The following is a 17,276-nucleotide window of genomic DNA, read 5'->3' as shown; positions in this document are numbered from 1 at the left end:
CAGAAAGGATTGGACTACTGGTTCATAAAAATATTCCCCTGGCTACTTCAAGGAGAGAAGACAACCTCCGAAACACTCTTTTGTTGGCTTCCTGGATAGAAGAGCCTCATCCATGAAAGCACACAAAAACTCGAAAGGCTTTCAAAATTAGAATACAGACAAACCTTGGTATTAAACACTTCTTTTATTTCTCCTGGAGAAAAAGATACTCAGATATTTGCTGAAGAAGTAATCTGGCAGACCATAAAGCAATAATAAAAGACATTGCACAGGGAGTGGTGTTCTAGCTTTAACTTTAGTTTTGTAGAAGTGTTAAGAGTTTAGTGATGAAAAGAAAATCGGATGAAAGTGATTGCAAACCAAGAGATTTCGTGATTCCTAGGAAAGGTAGAGCAGAGAAATGCTAGGGGAGAACAGGGATTGCAGCCACAGCCAGTTCCAGGGACTAATTCAGGACACCCCCAGGAAAAGGTGATCCAAGAGGGGAAGAGTCCAGATGAGGACAAGTTTGCAGAAGGGCAGCACTGAAGGCACAGCAGCAAATTAACTCAGTGCAGAGTCAGCGAGCAGTATGATATACCAGGAGATATTAAATTACCTTAAAGCCCCAAAGGAGTAATTGAAAAGGTATCGGTAAGTACACAGGGCTTAGCATGTTGGGAGAACTAGAAAGAATTCACCATGCAGACACAGGGAGGAGAAAGAATACAAAAGACAAGAAAAAAAACCTGCAAATGCATTAGAAAAAGAAATGCAGCATACAGCAACCTTGCTAGTTCAAAATAAGCTCTGCCTGAGAGAACGCTGCTGCTGTCACCTGGAGCTCCCCATAGGTAAGTTAACATCCAAGTGCTGCCTTTGGTGGCTGAAATGTTGGTTACCTAGGGTTGTTGTATGCCGGCACAGTGACGAGCAGAGAAAAGTTTGACTACATCCTACAACATAACTGCTGCTTGCTCACCAGAGAGGTGGGCACAACCAAACAAAGACCTTTCATCAGTTTTCTCAAAACAAGCTAGTTTTAATTCCGATGCCTTGTGTATTTAAGGATCTAGTACTTTGGTGATAAAAGGTACTTGTAAAATCTGATGTGATATAAAACCGGGTGAGGTTGCAAGCACTTTACAAGATTGGATTATAATTCAACATGATTGCAGTAATTTGGAAAAACGTTCTAAAATTAATGCATTAGATCCACAAAGAGAAGTGCAAATTACCATAGGAGGATAATTCAAGTGCACAAGTACAGAAAGGAGGCATGCTAGGCAATTGTACTGCAGAAAGGATCTGCAGGGGAGTTACAGTTGTCTATAAGCAAATTATAAATCAGGACGATATCCAGTTGCAAAAAAAGGCAGCCTGATATATATCCATAGTTATACTCTAAGCAAATCAAATCATTATTTTTTCCCTACCAGCAGTGGCAAGGCCCTGACTGCATTACTGTGTCCAGCTCTGCCTACTGGGCTGTCAGAGGAAGGAGACAGTTGGAGGGAGTCCAGGTAAAAGCCACAAAAAATGATAACAGATGTAGAACAAGGGAAGATTGAAAGAATTACAGTGTTTAGTCTAGAAAAAGCAAAGACTATGAGAAGACATGATAACATATTTAAAATATGCAAAAGTTTGTTATGAGAAGAGGACAGTTACTAATTGTTCTCCATGTCCATCATGCAACAGACAAGACTTACACAGTTGCGGAGAAAAGCTTCCTAACACAAGGACGATCAGCCCAGCAGCAGGTTACCTACAAGTATTACACGTAATGCTGTCACGGGAGGCGATGGGAGCAGTTGAGAGAAACACCTGTCAAGATGAGGAGAGGCATGCCTGATCCTCCCCAGAAGCAGGTGATCCCATGTGAGATCCCGTCCAGCCTTACGCCTCATGCTCGGCCACAGAAACAAGGCACAGATCAGAGCTTTCCATTGAAAGGACTAAATACCGGGATGCGCATGACTGTCGTTTGTCTCGAGATGCTTGCCGGGAAGGATGGAGCCTGCAGGACAAGGGATGGATCTCCCAAATCCATTTAGCTAATTAATTCAATTGGCTGGAAGTAGCAGAGAGCACCCGCTCAGTCTCCACGGCACACTCTTTTACTTAACCTGCTCACACGCAGTTGTACCTTTACTCCACCTTTGCTGCCAACAGCCCTTTTCACTGGTTTGTAGGGACCGATGCAGAGTAATTAGGTATACATTGCTGTGCAGCCATTGGAAAAATGAGCTGAATGGGCTTTAAAAGAAACAGGCAGGGCTGACTGGCAGGGACCAGGCTGGTCACGAAGGCAGTAGCCTAGAGAAGCCAAAATGCACGCAGAGGAAAAGGGGCGACGTGCCAAGAGCTTGTGCCGTGGAGATTCCTGCTACGGGGGCACGGCCGGTGGCCACCGGTGCCGAATCTCCGCCGGGGCGGGCGAGCTGCTCTGCCGTGCAAGGCCAGCGCGCTGCAGGGGCCGGCCGCCCCAGCCGCCAGCAGGGCTGTTTGTCACGGCTGGTTGGGAAAATAGGATCAGAAATCCCAGTAGGACAGAGAAGGAGGAGGCCAGCCTTCATCGGGGGTGAGGCGCTCAGGATTTGCTGCCTTTAGAAGAGTCTGAGGAGTAAAGATCAGGGAAAAAGGGCATGAAAGGTCCTATTCCCTCAGAGAAGGGTGAGCCTGAGCGTGCAGACCCTCGGAGTGCCTTCTCCCTATACACTGGTGGATTCACAAGTTTCTCGCTACTAATATTATTATTTTTTTTTTTTTTTTTTGTTAAGAACCGTAGAATTCATCTGAAGTTAATGGCGGTTTTCCAAAACAAAACCACGTGTAAGCAGGCAAGCGGGGGTCATCAGTTCGCAGAGGAAGAGGTGGCAGGGCCAGAAGGCACTGTTGGGGAGCTCATCTATGAGTTTTTTTCCCTGTACTACAGTCACGCACCCTGTGCCTGACTACAATGTATCTGGTGTGAAGCACCCTGCCTCAGTTTGAAGCCTTCCCAGTGAAGCAAATCCATTTTCCCAACCACAGTGTGCCCAGAGTACAGAACGAAACATTTCTACTTCTCGTCAGTGTTTTAACCTTAATCAAAATTATCTATAAAAACAAACTACTCTCCATTAAAAATAAAATCAAATAAAATGGAGAGCAATATAAACACACAGCCTAAAGTATGCTCTTACGCGTGATCACTTGCAAAGACTGGGTAACATACTGCATATGCTGAAACCTTCTCCTCACATGACAACACAGACTATAGTTCTTGCCCTGGGAAAATCCATGGAGAAATGGGATTAAACGGATCCTGTCAATTACTCAGTTGCTCTTCCTACTTTTCTGTGAAGCCTAACAGCTTTCTGAAAACTTCCTCAGGTTAGAATAAAGAGTTCATACTTCAACCATTATTTAATGAAGATATAAGTGATTTTCCTGGTATGATGTCAAAATTACTGTAATTACATTAGTTTTTACTTACAAATGTAGACAACTAAGGAGACTGTACAGTTTACATAAATTCAAATTTGAATGTTTTAATGGTCCCTGCAGGGAAAAAAAAATATAAAAGAAATAGTACAATACTGATTAAGAAATGTTTGTAACGCAACATCCTGATTACTCTCTATTCCTTTTCAAAGGAAGTGTACTATGGTAACATTAACATTCGATTGTCTAATGCTCTTTAAAATTAATTTAAATTTAACAGTTGTTTTCAGCCTTAACTAATTCTGGGGGGTGCACCCGTAACTCTAGAAATGACCAACAAAGCAACACTCATAAGAATTATTTCCTCCTTTGATTCCTCTGTCACTCAAGAGCCTCTGCAGACTGCATTTGCATGGGCAAAGATGACTCATGAAGAATAATTCTAAAGGTGAGTTCTCTATAAAATGATGTAGCTAAGTGGTACATCATTAATTTCCAGAAAATGCCTCGTTTTCTTCATTTTGTAAGATTGCTCTACTGGGCATCTACTTCAGTCATTCCACTGAATATTGGCACCAACTAAATGCAATGAATGTAGTAAATATTCTTTTTTCTTGTCATTTTTGGACTGCTGCAAGTTGAACAATTATTACAGACATTTATGGTGGCATAAATACTGAAGAAACAATGCTAACTAGAGACTAAGGATACAGAAAAGAAGCACGAGCTTCCAAGGACAGAAAAGTTGCCCGTAACTTCTGAAATTACATGAAATAAACAGTTCAGTCAAAATCTCCCTGAAAGCATACAGGATGTTAAATGAGAAGGCATCACAAAACTTCCCACTACCAGTAGTGGCACCAGGGCCCAAGTCTGTTCCTGGCACTTCTGTTATGAAACCTAACTTCCATAAAAATCATGTCTTTCTTTGAGTCTGCTTTTGTTTAAACAGTGCAGTAATTCAATAATACAGTTTCAAAGTTCATATAAAATAAAAGCAGATGAGGCAAATTAAGGATGCATAGCTATTTACATCAATATCCTGACTGTCCAACAGGGACTTGAAAGTGCTGTAAATTTTAGTCTGTTTAAAAGAGCCAAGCTAAGTATCATACTGGACTGAAAGCAGTCAGACACCAGGAAGACTGTAATTAAAACTTCAAGTATCTTGTTGACAAGATATTTACTCAGACAATATGCAGGCTTATAGACATTCATCTGTAGGTATTAAAATATGGTTTAACACACATTAAAAAAAAAAAATCACTAAAATCTGTCTGTTAAAAATCTTGAAGCTTGGAAAATATACTTGCTTTAATAAAACCTAATTACAAGCCAAGGAAGGTATCATATCTCACAGTGCTAAGGAAAAATCTGCCTTCTGCTTCTACCAAAAATATGAAGTGCCACTGGAAGCAGATGGGATGAAGAAGAATCTCACGGAACGACTGGTGAAAGATAATGCACAAAGTATTTCAGAAGATTAAAATCCTTTATGTGAAATACTTTGAAATTTGCCAAAGGTAAATCCATCAAGTAAGGGCTCATTGGTGGGAAGGTAATTTCTGCATAGCTTTTTCCTAACTTTTAATATGAAACTTAGGGAAATCAACCCAGTTTCATGAAATATCAGGTTTTTAAAAAATCTGGATAGCATTACACATTCTATCATAGAAAAAATGGTTTCATTAGAAAACAAAACACACCAAAAAAAATCTCACAAGCTCATCTACCTTGACCCACAATGTAATGAAAACAGAAATCTGAGAAACAGAAACATGAACTGAACAAGAGGATAAACTAGTGGTATGTTTTAACATATTAGACTTTAAAACTTGTCAATACTTTATCAATCATGCTTACACCAAGTAAGCAAATTATCAAGTTTACATAAGTATTGTATTTAAACTAATTTTCTATTATTTACAAGTGTTGTTTACATTATTTTCTGTTTCTCCGTATTTGCCTTATTTATCCCTTTTCATGTAGGCACTACTGCAACTACGCACACACGTGCTTAAATTTAAGCACATAAGAAATTTCAGTTATTCTAATCAGAGTACTCACATTTTATGTGTTTTGCTGAATTAGTATCTAGATTCTTAAATTTCGTGTTAACCGTAAAAAGGAGTGGTTAAAACAAACAGCACAATCAATGGGGGAAGCAGTTCAATCCACTTTTCAAAGTATTAGTAAGAAATCAGAGGTATTTATTATTATAACAGTTAAAGCACTGCTGAATGCCTAAATGAGCACTCACAGCTAATCATGTCTCCAATGAACATATTCCAATGGATTATTTTTACGCTATCTCTTTTTGTCAGCATTGCCCTTCAACCTCTTAAAATGTGGTTTGATCCCGAAAACTGTCAAGGATGAAATAAAAGTGTACAAAAGAAGGCACGAGAGCTTTAGATTACATATCATATTTAAGTAATGTTTAATTATTGCTTTCAGATTGTTGCTACTGAAACCTTAGATGCACAAAGCAACTGTGCAATCAGCTACCAAAACAACATCCATCTCATCCACCATCAGCTTATACATAAAAGGAAAGAACATGCTATCTGCTCTGTAATAGTAGCATAATTTGAACTGGAAGGAACTGGTCATAAGTTTTCTTAAATTCATCGACCTACCCCTTGACAGGGAATGGTCAAATAATTTTCAAACCATCTTTACTAGAGGAGAATCTAATCTAACGGTACATACTTCATTTTGACCAAATTCTACCACAAGGTTATTTTCCTATCTACCTCTTTATATACTTGGGCAGCGTATTTTTTTCCTATTATTAAAATGACTTTCTGCTCTCTTGACATGAGTATGGACAGTTACTGATATTGAGGCAGAGCCGACAGATTGGGGTCAGCCCCCTGTCTGGTTTGAGGAGTGCCTCCCTCATCCCCTTGGGGGGCTGGCTGAGCTGGCTGCTCCCAACGCGAGAGCTGATGGCCCTGTGCATCACGGGAAATTACCGAGTCCTTCATTTGACATCAAGCAGGAATTTGGGAAACAGGTGAGGTAGGCATCCCGCCAGTCCGGGAATAATTTTTATCATAACTAGGCCTTGCTCTCCACAGTGATCTCTGAGTTGATGTAAGTTGGCATCTCTAGTCTCAGTGTTGAATATTTAAGATATACTTTAGAATAACAAATTTTTGTTAGGGATATAGAACATGCCTGGAGCAGCGATGGGGAACCATGATGCCCTGATAATCATGAAAACCCTAGTAACGTAGACCCTTTTCTGTGTCAGTGCCTTTCATACTTTCACATGCAAGCTTAACTTTGCATAATAACAGTGTAAAATATGAACATTTTATAGAAAATGTACAGAGATTCTGCTCTCAAAATCTCAGCCCTTTTCTACACAGTAAAAAGTCTGCCATGTTGGAGACCGAGAATTGGATACAACAATAAGTAATTTTGTTGAATCCTTCCAAATGGTACTGTGATTTCTCTTGGGTCTCTCAGATTTTTATAAGAATCTGAAGGGAAAGATGGGAGGGCTGTAAAATAAAATGAGAAGCAGCAGTTTTTTTCAGGGTTTGTCAAGTTGCCAGGAGAGCTGTTTCTCAGCAGGATGAGTCTGAAATTTTGTGTTTCAAAGAAACTCCTTTGGGAAACATCACCTTGCTACGGCTTTGTTACAGGCATGCCCACTGGTGGATGAGCAATAGTAGGGTGAGTGGTTCATAACCTAATGACATGAGCATGTGAAAAAGAAGTATTTTCTTGAAGAATCTTTAAGAAAGCTGACCTTTGATACTATTCACTGAGCAGCACACCCTCCCCTGGAAAACTGCAGGGAAAACTTGTACTTTGCGCTGACAGGAATGAGAACTTTCTGCACCCGCATTTACTTGGCCAGCAAAGAGGTGGACAGATGACTTCCCCAGTCCTTCCCACCCCACTGCTGTGGTAACTTGTGGTTTCCTAGGACAGCCCACATATCAAACACGGGTGACAGGGCTGCAGAGCAGCCACATCCACTGCATGGACACATGGGGGCTGGGGAACCTTAGGTCTAGCATTTACAGTGGCGGTGTAAAATACACAAAACTAAAATTACCTTCAGAAAGACTGTTTAAGTTGAAATTATTTTCACTGTTGTTTTAAAGTTATTTAAATCAGCAAAAAAGAAGGGTATTTTGAAAATTTATGTAAACTTGTTTTCCATTTGTATTTTTTGGGTGTTTTTATTTTTTTTGTTTGTTTTTTGTTTGTTTGTTTCTTTTTTTCTGTAGCTAGGTTTACTTTTACTAAAATAACCACTGAAACATACTGATTTGGAATTAAATAGAACCATTATACTTTTTGATGAAAGGATATAGTATATTAATGTAAATTTGTTTAGCAATGATATAGTTTAATACTCAGATACTGACTTCTTGTATCTAAGGGAATTATACATACTATGTATCTTATTTGCAAGGTGCTAATTTTTAGTTATCTTCAATTGCCTCCCTTTAAATCTATGTAGAGTCATTATTTGTAAACAATATTTGAAGAGCTAATCAAATTTCCATTTGTTTTATAGTCACCTATGCCATGAAGTTTGTCTTCTGCTCTACACAGGCAACACAGTTTTCTTTGGTACATCCAGAAGTATGTCTTCATCTGCCATGTGAACCAAGTGACTGTACAAAAGCCCATCCACCTCCTCACTCTCCCGACCCTGCTGTGGAGAGTGGCCTTTATGCTCTCCCGTCGTGCATGATGCTGCTGTGCTTCTCCACCCAAGCTCTCTTTGAAGCCATCCCACTCTCCACCTCTCCAGTCACTATTGACTAAACATTCAAATGCTGCTTCTTCTCTGTCTCAGCAGGAGCGGCATAGCCTGATCTAGAAATTCTAGAAACTGGGAGACTTTCCCTTCTCACTGCTACAAGAGGAATGCAGAAGCAGAGCTCTTGACAGGAGGAAGGGACCACGTGAAATTTTACTGCACCGACATGCCCTCAGTAACATGGTGGCCAGATGGTAAAAGTGTAGAAGAATCTAAGATGGACAAGCAACAGTATGAGGTTATGAATGACACAGGTGCTACCCTTGGCTCCATGCACAGGGAGACCTGTCCAGATGTGCGTGTTGGACCTACTGTGCTACCCTGATAAAGGTAATTCAAGCAGCAACTAAACAGCCTAATCTCTACTGGATCAAATCTGGGTATTGCTGTGTGGAACGCACTCTTTGCACCTGCTACACACAACCAATTCTAACATGAGGAAAAGGACTTACAGAAGTTTCTTTCTTTGCTGATACAAGTAAAACTGCAAAAATGCCTCTTTCCAACTCTTTGGGACAAATGAGGATTTCTGTTAACAGACCCAATTAAAAAAAAACAATTAGCCTTTTTTTTTTTTTTTTTTAAGCAACAGTTTTAAAAAACACTTAATTGAATCTGTATTTGACAAGACTTCATGCCCATGTAAGAACTAAAAGTGCATTTAAACTCTAAAAGCGCAAAGAGGTGTAAAACCAGATTCTCCTTTACTTCCTTCCTTTAATTCACAATAAAGAACATAGTCTAACACATACTCTGCAGCTGCACAGAATACTACAATCATATTATTCTTGAACAGAGTGAGAAGGTATTCACTGTAATACGGGGGAAAAAAACAAAGAATTAGAACTTCAGAGAAGAACAGCAAAAGATCTTAATAAAGAGATGAATAATAAATCAGTCACTCACAATGAAGGTTATCACACGAAAATCTCTAGTTTTCCAGCATTTCCTTTCACATTTCAATACTGTGAAAGTAAACCCGTGGGTTGCTCTTGATGCACTGAATACAAAGCACTGTGAAAAAACTGAAATACAAAATCCAACTAGCATTCCAATGTATTAAAGGTAGCACTGAACTATGGACACCTATGTAGGTACAACATTCTCACGAAGGCAAATCTCAACTGACCCAAACTGTACTAATTTTATTACAAATGAGATATAGATTTTAGTAAAGCAAAGCAGACCTCAAATCACTCGCTACTTTAAATGCAAACCTCCTTTCATCTCCCCTCCTCCCAACCACTGCAAGCTGGTAAAAACGAGACTAATGACAAGTCGGTACAAATAACACTGCACTTCAAACCCACTGTACTCGCAACTAGATGTTGCATTCCCTGCAGAACCCACATTGTTCTGGAAGAACAGCCCCCCACAGTCAGAGACATCACAGGCCTTAGCTGCCCTACTGGCATCTGAGCATTCTTTGAGGCAGAAAAAGTGTTTATCTGGAAAAGAAAGAACTGGCGGCATTACATACATAATGAGCTATCTAAGTCATTGGTTTCCAGCCTGGGCATCCCAGACACCAATGGACTAGGGTGTAGAGTGAGGAAAGAAGCACCTAAGGAAAGCAAACCCCACCATAAATAGGCTGAAATTCACTGTTGGACATTAAAATGACCAATTACCTTTAAAACATTTTGAGGCTAAAGAAGCTTCAGAACTTGAGTCTACATCAGTTATCTAAATCAATGTTCTCTAGGGCTGGTTTCACATTTTTCGACCTCTACAATGACAATCAGCAAGGGGGTGAGAGGAAAAGCATAGGACTATGTCTTTAAATCCACAACAAAAGGTTTCTAGGGAAATTGGAGTTTCTGTTTTCACCTAAGAGCTACAAAAATAAGGCTCAATTGGAATGATGAAAGATTTTTCTTACAAGCAATAATACAAAGAAATTTTTTTTAAAGCCTGAGATCCAAAGAAAGACATTTAATAACAGTGTAACTCGGCTAGAAATGAGCTTGGCCTGCTAGAAATAGGCAAAAATCAAGTTGTGTTTGATACAATGATCTTGATTCCAACAAGATGCTGGAAAAACAAGATGTTCTTGAAAAAAGTTACAAATAGGAGAATTTACAAGGCAGAAACATGGTAACAGGAAATTGAGCTAGCGAGAGTATTTAATTGATTTATGGCAGGCTAATTCACAGAATTAGGCACTTATTCCAAGAACCAAGCTTTAGAAGCTGAGATAGCCAGACATAAGGGTAAAATTAAACACAGAAGTGCTTCACTGTGGGATGAAAAAAATCCTTCTAATTGATGCTATGTATCATACTGATGATAAATGTATATTAATGTTTACATTGTGAAACTAAACTACAGATTTTTTCCCTCCTTTCTTTAAGATAATTCTTACAGAAATTAATTTATGCCGCTTAGATGCCACAGTTGTATGGTCCTACACATCAAACTTAGGAAGACCCCTTTTATGTCTTAAAAAAACAGTACCTGTGATGTATTTTACATTAAGCTACTGAAACTATATGTAAAACGTGCTCAATATACTCAAAGTACTGAATGTTATTATTAAATACTAATACATAAAAATAATTTTCAATGTTGTATGATACATTCACTATTGCAATACATTGTTAAAATAAAGTATATAAAAGCAATGATTTCATTAAGAAATCTTTCAGATGAGTGTAGTAAAATAAATACTACCTGTTTTGAGCAAATTTGTGTTTAAAGCCAAAGGACTGTCTTACTCATTAGACTTCATCATATAAATGACCAAACACTACGAAAAAGTATTTTTAAAGCATTCATAGTACTTCTCACAGGACTGACGTTAGAGACTGGTTTATTGATGAAAAAACAAAGATTAGAGCTACTTTCCCATTTCTAAACTGTGGCAGTTGGGAGGGTATGTGGATGGACATCAAAACCGAGACATAAATGGGACTGCACAGACAAGCGCTGCAACAACTCCTGAGGAATGGCGAGACACCCGCAGCCCTGCCTGGAGGCAGGAGAAGGCTGCCAGGGGAAGGGGAATCCCTGTCGGAGAGACAGGATTTGAAGGGGGGCTGTTACTGAGAGCTGCCGATCTCCTCCGGAGCAGTACTTGATTACCTGTCAGCACACTGGCTTCCTACACAGCTGGCAATAAAACAACATGAGCAGCCTAAAACCAATGAAAATACCAATCTGCTGAAATGTATCACTCACCAGAGTCACATTATCCAGAAATATTTAAAAAATATTAATATATTTACAACATTCCTAATCTGGAAACAAGTGTGATCAATATTTTACTGGGTTAGAACACACCCATAATCATGTTCGGAGAAGGATCAGATATATTAATCTAAATGCATGCAACCCATAAACATTAGTCTAAAAAGAAAACTGATCCCACTGAGGGTCTATGTAAACATAGGGGAATAACACACAAAACGTGATAGCACCAAAATAATCTTACTAAAAGCTGTGACAAATCTACAAAGCACCTCAAAGCCTAACCCCCAGCACTAGAGCAGATGGTTTCAGGTAAAAGCTTTTTATGCAGTTATTTCCAGGGGCATACTTGGCTGCTCCCCTCCCAGACATGATACATTCTATGGTAAAAAAAAAAAGACTAGTCAACAGAATAAAACTTACTAAACAGTAGTTAAATAGAGCACTTGTACATGCAAAAAAAAAAAAAATTGTATTCTAAAGATAATGAAAAGCAGATTCCCTCAGCTCCGTTTCTTAACTGAACTCTCCCGTCCATGTTTCTCTGATAAAGTGTTTCAGGATCAAGCAGCGTAAAAGCACTCTGACAAAAAGGACCCCAGGACTTGTAAAAGGAAACAAACATTTAAAAGTTATCCAAGTCCTTGAACTGTTTTGTAATGGGCCGGTAAGACAGAAAGAAACTGGGAGTTAGTAGGCAACCCTAGCTTGTGGGAGTGGGGAGGGAGGGTGGCTGCCATCAGCAGAGCCTCTGTGCTAAGGCAGATTAGTGGCAGGGGTGTTTTTGTTATGGTCAGTCAAAAAAAGCAGAGAAATATCCAACCATCCACTTTCATAGAGTTGTCTCACAAAATATCATGGTGATAAACAACTAAGAGTCACCAACATTTTTTAAAGCAGGCTTTGATCTGTGAAAATGAGGACTGTGCAATCCCTGTTAATTATAGCAGGTGCTTAAAGGCCAGGTGTGTAGGAACTTGCACATTACCCTGAGCCTGGCATGCAACAGAGGGGAAAAATTACCCCCAGTTAGCATGTACACACACAAATTGGATGGAAAACAGTGCACTGAAGCACAACAGTGAATAATTTTGAGAATCGTATTCAAGTCACATGGTACCTCACCTGAATAGGGCTTAAGAGGGCAGCTATCTGGTTTCCATGTATCAACACCACAGTGGACTGTGAAGAAACAGCTACGACTAAGTATGTTCTGTGCACCCTCTGCTGGTTTCACAGCAGCAAGCAACCGCGTCTCAGGAAATACATTTAATAAAGTAGAAGCAAAATCCGGGGAAGAAAAGCCATCTTAACTGAAAGGAACAGTAAAAACAAATACCAAAATTACTTTCCAAAATGAAAAGAAGTATTAGCAAAACCTTTTTATTTTGAAATTGCAAAAAGAAAATTAATTATTGGGTAGAGTCCCTTGCTCAAAGATACTCGTTACAAGTTGCAAATTACTGGCCCTATGTTTCTATTGTAGTTTAAGTCTACTTGCATTTTTCAAAAAGACTTTAAAATAAACATTTGGTTACACTTCAGTACCCTGTTCTTTTTCAGGAGAACAACTAAAATAGACTAATCTTAAAAATCTTAGTAAAGAAACTGAAGACAGTGATTACTTTTTTTTTTTTTTTTTCCTTAAAAAAGCAAGCCAGGTATTTTACAACCAGCTATTTCAGCTGTTTTTCATTACAGTTTCCATCAAACTAAGAAAGACACCCTACTCTCATAAATATAGGACTCAGCATTTCTCGTTTTTAGAATCAGGCTTTTTTTCCTTCAACATAGCTTTTACAAACATCACAGCTTGCAATGACCATTTCTCCTTAGTTTACAAGACTCCTCTTGATCATTCACATGGTTACACGTGAATCTCCATGGTCTGTAACGCTGATGTAACCCAAAATCTTGCATGTTTGAAATTAGAAAAATTGAAAGCAAAACAAAATGCCAAAGTATAACAGTGTTAGCTCTCAACAGCAGCCAGCTAGTTAGGCACCAATTCTACTTTATAACTGTGTGAAAACACACAGTAATTTCACTGAATATCCTTCACAAATTCTTTAATTTCACAATTCTTCAAAACCACAGTAATCTCCCTTTGGGCACTACTGACACTTCTAAAAACATATTTAATCAGTACTAAAACACTAAAGAAAGCAGTATCAACCTCAAGTTTGCTGCATCACTAACAAAATCAGTAAGTGCTTATAAAATGTTTTAGAATACGCAGTATTTTGCACCTCTGTGAGAAGAGCATCTTTACTGTTTAATTTTCAGAAAACCAGGATCTCTTGAAAGAAAAATCCCAGGATACTGTCATGTGACAGCTTGCTACTGCCTATGGATTTGATTAGAGAAGTGTTCATCATTTCAGAGTGCAGAATAAAGTATTACGTTGTTAACTATGGGTAAGGTGATTGAGCTTCAAAGATCTCTCCTGTTCCTGCACACAACTCACTCCTCAGTCCTGCTAGCACAGATTTCCCTGTTCCTGTACTATTCTGCTGATGCTTGGCTGCTCGTATTTGCATCCTCCTCTCACTCCATTATGTTGTGATGCACTCAGATGGAAATAAATGCAGAAAACATCATTTGGGAGAGAAGGAAGTTAGCAAACTACTAATTTTTTTTTTTTTCATGGAGCACACTGTACATAGAACTAACGTATAGGAATATAGGAATAAAGAATACAGGATCAAAGAATGGAACTAAACAAACTCAAATTTCGTATACTGCAGTCTGTGCAGCCAAAATATATGTATTTTTAAATAGAAATACTGTGATCCAGGAAAGATATAACCGCCACCTAAAACCAATACATTTAATGGCACTGGTGCAGAGCATAGGATCCTCACCATATCAATTACTTCTGTGAGCAGGGGATATGCAACGCTTCTCACCACTATTGTGTTCAACTAGCTCTATTTTATTCAGGAGAGAATTAATTAGTAAAAGAGCAATACTGTTTTGTTTTTAAAGAAGAGACACAAAAAGGCACAGGTGGAAGGGAGTGTGTGCCTCATGTCACAGACAAGACCTAGCAACACCCAGTATCTGTGTGCTTCTTGGGCAATAGTAGGGTTTAAAGCTTTGCTTGGTAGTTCAAGTGTTTGGAACAAGTATGTCAGAACTGGCCACGCTTCACAAAAACGATAGCCAGCTGCTGGCCTGGTAATTCATATAAGGTCCCTGAGCCCTGGTACAGATGATAGTTAACTAGGGGAGCAACGCATCCAGCTGCCATTCTGGTCTTGCTATATCCAGGTGCTTGCCGCAAAGAGGGGTTCAAAAACTAGATAAGGTGTCCTGGCAGGGCAGGCTCACTCTTTTCACACGCTCCTCTCACTGCACCTACTCTGAGGAGCTGCTCTTCACAGAAGTTACAAATACCTTTTGGGGACACACTGGACCTTCCCTCCTAAGAAGGTGAGAAAGTAGTCTGCGGTGGCTGGCTGGACACCACTGCTTTATATAGGTGAGGAAAGCATAAAGGAACAGCAAGACTATATGGAAACTGCTCCTTCAAAACCCATCAAAACTTTGATTTCAGACTGAAGACACTGGAAACCATGCTATAATAATCAGCTTTGAAATGATCACTGCAAAGAGCTTTTGCTAAAGAAAAGAAATGAGAGTCAAAATACAAATTGGGGAAGTATTTTGTCACTCCAGTGGAGATTTTGTGCCAAAAGAAAACATACCAAATTTTCTATTTCAAACTTTAGAAATGGAGAACAATGGTGTTAGAAGGATTCAAAAGACCACTGGAGGAGACCTAAGCACATCTTCATTAGGAACAGCGATGATGATGGGATGTAGCACTTTTGTGTCAGCTGCTGTTACCAAGCGTGGTCAAGATAACATGAGGAACGGGAAAGCAAATGCAAGTGAATAGTGCGCATTTGAGATATTCACCTGCAGCTAGCATTTCAGAAGATCAGAACCCTGAAAAGTTTCAGAATTTAACTCTTGGCTTTTTCCCAGAAAGTGAGATCTAAGAGTAGGAATTGCACACCTGTATCATCTTCTGATACAATTCTGTTTCAGAACAATCCAAACAGGCACCTACAGTGATTTAACTATATTGCTTGTAGTAAGGTTCAAGTAGAAAGGTATCTGGTTCACAAATCTGACGTGCCAGCAATGATTAACTCAAAAACCGAATTCGTTAACTTTAAATACTTCCCCTATTTATAAATATTAACCATGTGACAAAGTTCAGTATAAGAATACTATTCTGCTGCCTGCTGTAGCGATACTGTTATTGTGGTCCAGGCAGAAGAGATAACCTTGATTCCCAGGTGCATGGGAGTCTTGTATCTACGGGGCTCAAGACCAGTGCCCCCTCGAGGCATCCACCTGCCCTCCTGTAAGGCACCGCCGTTTGCCTGCACCCCTTTGCACTCCCTGCATCACCTTATAGCCCAAGACAAAAAGTTGTGGTAGGTAGTTTTCTTCATCCAAGTGCAAGAGTAATTAAGGCTCTGTCTGTCACAGTCCACCAGAGCACCATTTTCTTTAGTATAAGGCTGGGAACCTCATACTCTAACAAAAGAGGTCACCAAGACCGAACCCTTCCTATATATGCAGCAGTATTTTTTTTCCATTTTACACTAAAAAATAAGATCCTAACCATCAAATGGTGTAAAATTCTAGTATAAGCAACCAAATGTTTCATAGCAAGCTAAAATCAGAACCCTAACTTAATATTTCAATTTTTAAATATTCACCTGATTTTCAAAGATGATGTGCACTTAAATGTATACAGGAACACACCCATGTCTTAGCTTTTGACTCCTTTGACACAGCAAGAGTGGAAGACAAACCAAAGATGCATCAGCTGCAGGAACACTATGAGTGTGACATATACAGCAAGAGGAAGAGTTCATACTATACTTTGTGTTTCCTTTCACGTGGTGTAGGCTGTAAATACTGTGGCTAAGCTTTCCAGAAGCTTCTATAAAATGGATATATACACATACATCAATAGTCAGACAATAATAAATCCTAATGTATTGTGTATCTTGAAGTCTGTAGCTCAAGTCAATGCTAGGCAATTACTTTAAGTCAAGATGTGTCATTTGAAAGATGCATTTTAAGATGCTCAGTAGGTCAAAGTTTTGAAAAAATTTAATGAGACAAAAGAACAGTTAAATTTATTGGGAAAGACCTCTAAGAAAACGTAATTTTCAACTAGATGGCTTTCAAAAAAAAGCCAATCAGATGGTAAAACAAAACACAAATTAAAAATCTTCCAGTTCTAACGCAGACCTTCCTTGGGTCTTATTTTCTTACCCATAAAATGCTAGAAAATTGCTTTCACATATTTTTTCCTCTTGGATTTGTTTGCTTGCTTATCTGTATCAAGAGGAGAGACTTTTAGAACAAATTAATTCTCAAAGTTAGAAAAAGTGAAATTCTTCATCATTTTCAGACAATCTGTTGGTTAAATTTCTTCACTGTGAGTAAGAGAATAAAATATTTGGTGACAAGGTAAGGAACGGAGAAGGAAAATGCAAGACCTTGGCATTCACTACAGTGTGCAAGTGTTGCGTGGTACAGCTCCTGAGGTTGCTCTAACTTGGGCTCTAACTTTTCAAGTTGCATGTAAGAGACAGCACAAGCTCCTAGGTGGTGTGAAAAATGCCATTTTAGTTATGTTCTTGAACATGCTGGAACCACACTATCATGACAAAAATATGTAATTTTGGATAAAAATTTTATTTCTTTTTTTTTACATGTCATCCATTCTTATTTCTATTCTAGTTAATACAGAAATGTAAAAACTTTTTGCTGGAGAAGGAAATTTATTGAGGAGAATTAGGCAGCACATTCTAAAATTAAATAAGAAAACTTTATTAACCTAGTGCATTCGTTT

The 17,276-nt window shown here is 38.9% G+C and overlaps 1 protein-coding gene across 2 annotated transcripts in view; it reads right to left on the bottom strand.

The window, feature by feature from the left end:
- SCAF8 (SR-related CTD associated factor 8) overlaps positions 1 to 17,276 on the bottom strand; it is a 101,389-nt gene that overhangs the window by 14,755 nt on the left and 69,358 nt on the right. The window contains exon 21 of one of the 2 annotated variants that reach the window (XM_033011586.2): positions 7,612 to 8,729. The exons of the other annotated variant lie outside the window; for it this stretch is intronic. The gene's annotated coding sequence lies outside the window, so the exon portion shown is untranslated. Of the gene's footprint in view, positions 1 to 7,611; positions 8,730 to 17,276 lie in introns of those variants that run through there. 2 annotated transcript variants of the gene reach the window in all.

Source organism: Tyto alba, unplaced genomic scaffold (assembly GCF_018691265.1).
Source record: "Tyto alba isolate M040663 unplaced genomic scaffold, T.alba_DEE_v4.0 Super-Scaffold_22, whole genome shotgun sequence".
NCBI classification, from domain to species: Eukaryota; Metazoa; Chordata; class Aves; order Strigiformes; family Tytonidae; genus Tyto; species Tyto alba.
Note: the sequence above shows the minus strand (reverse complement) of the source record. Positions and strands in the feature narration are given on the sequence as shown.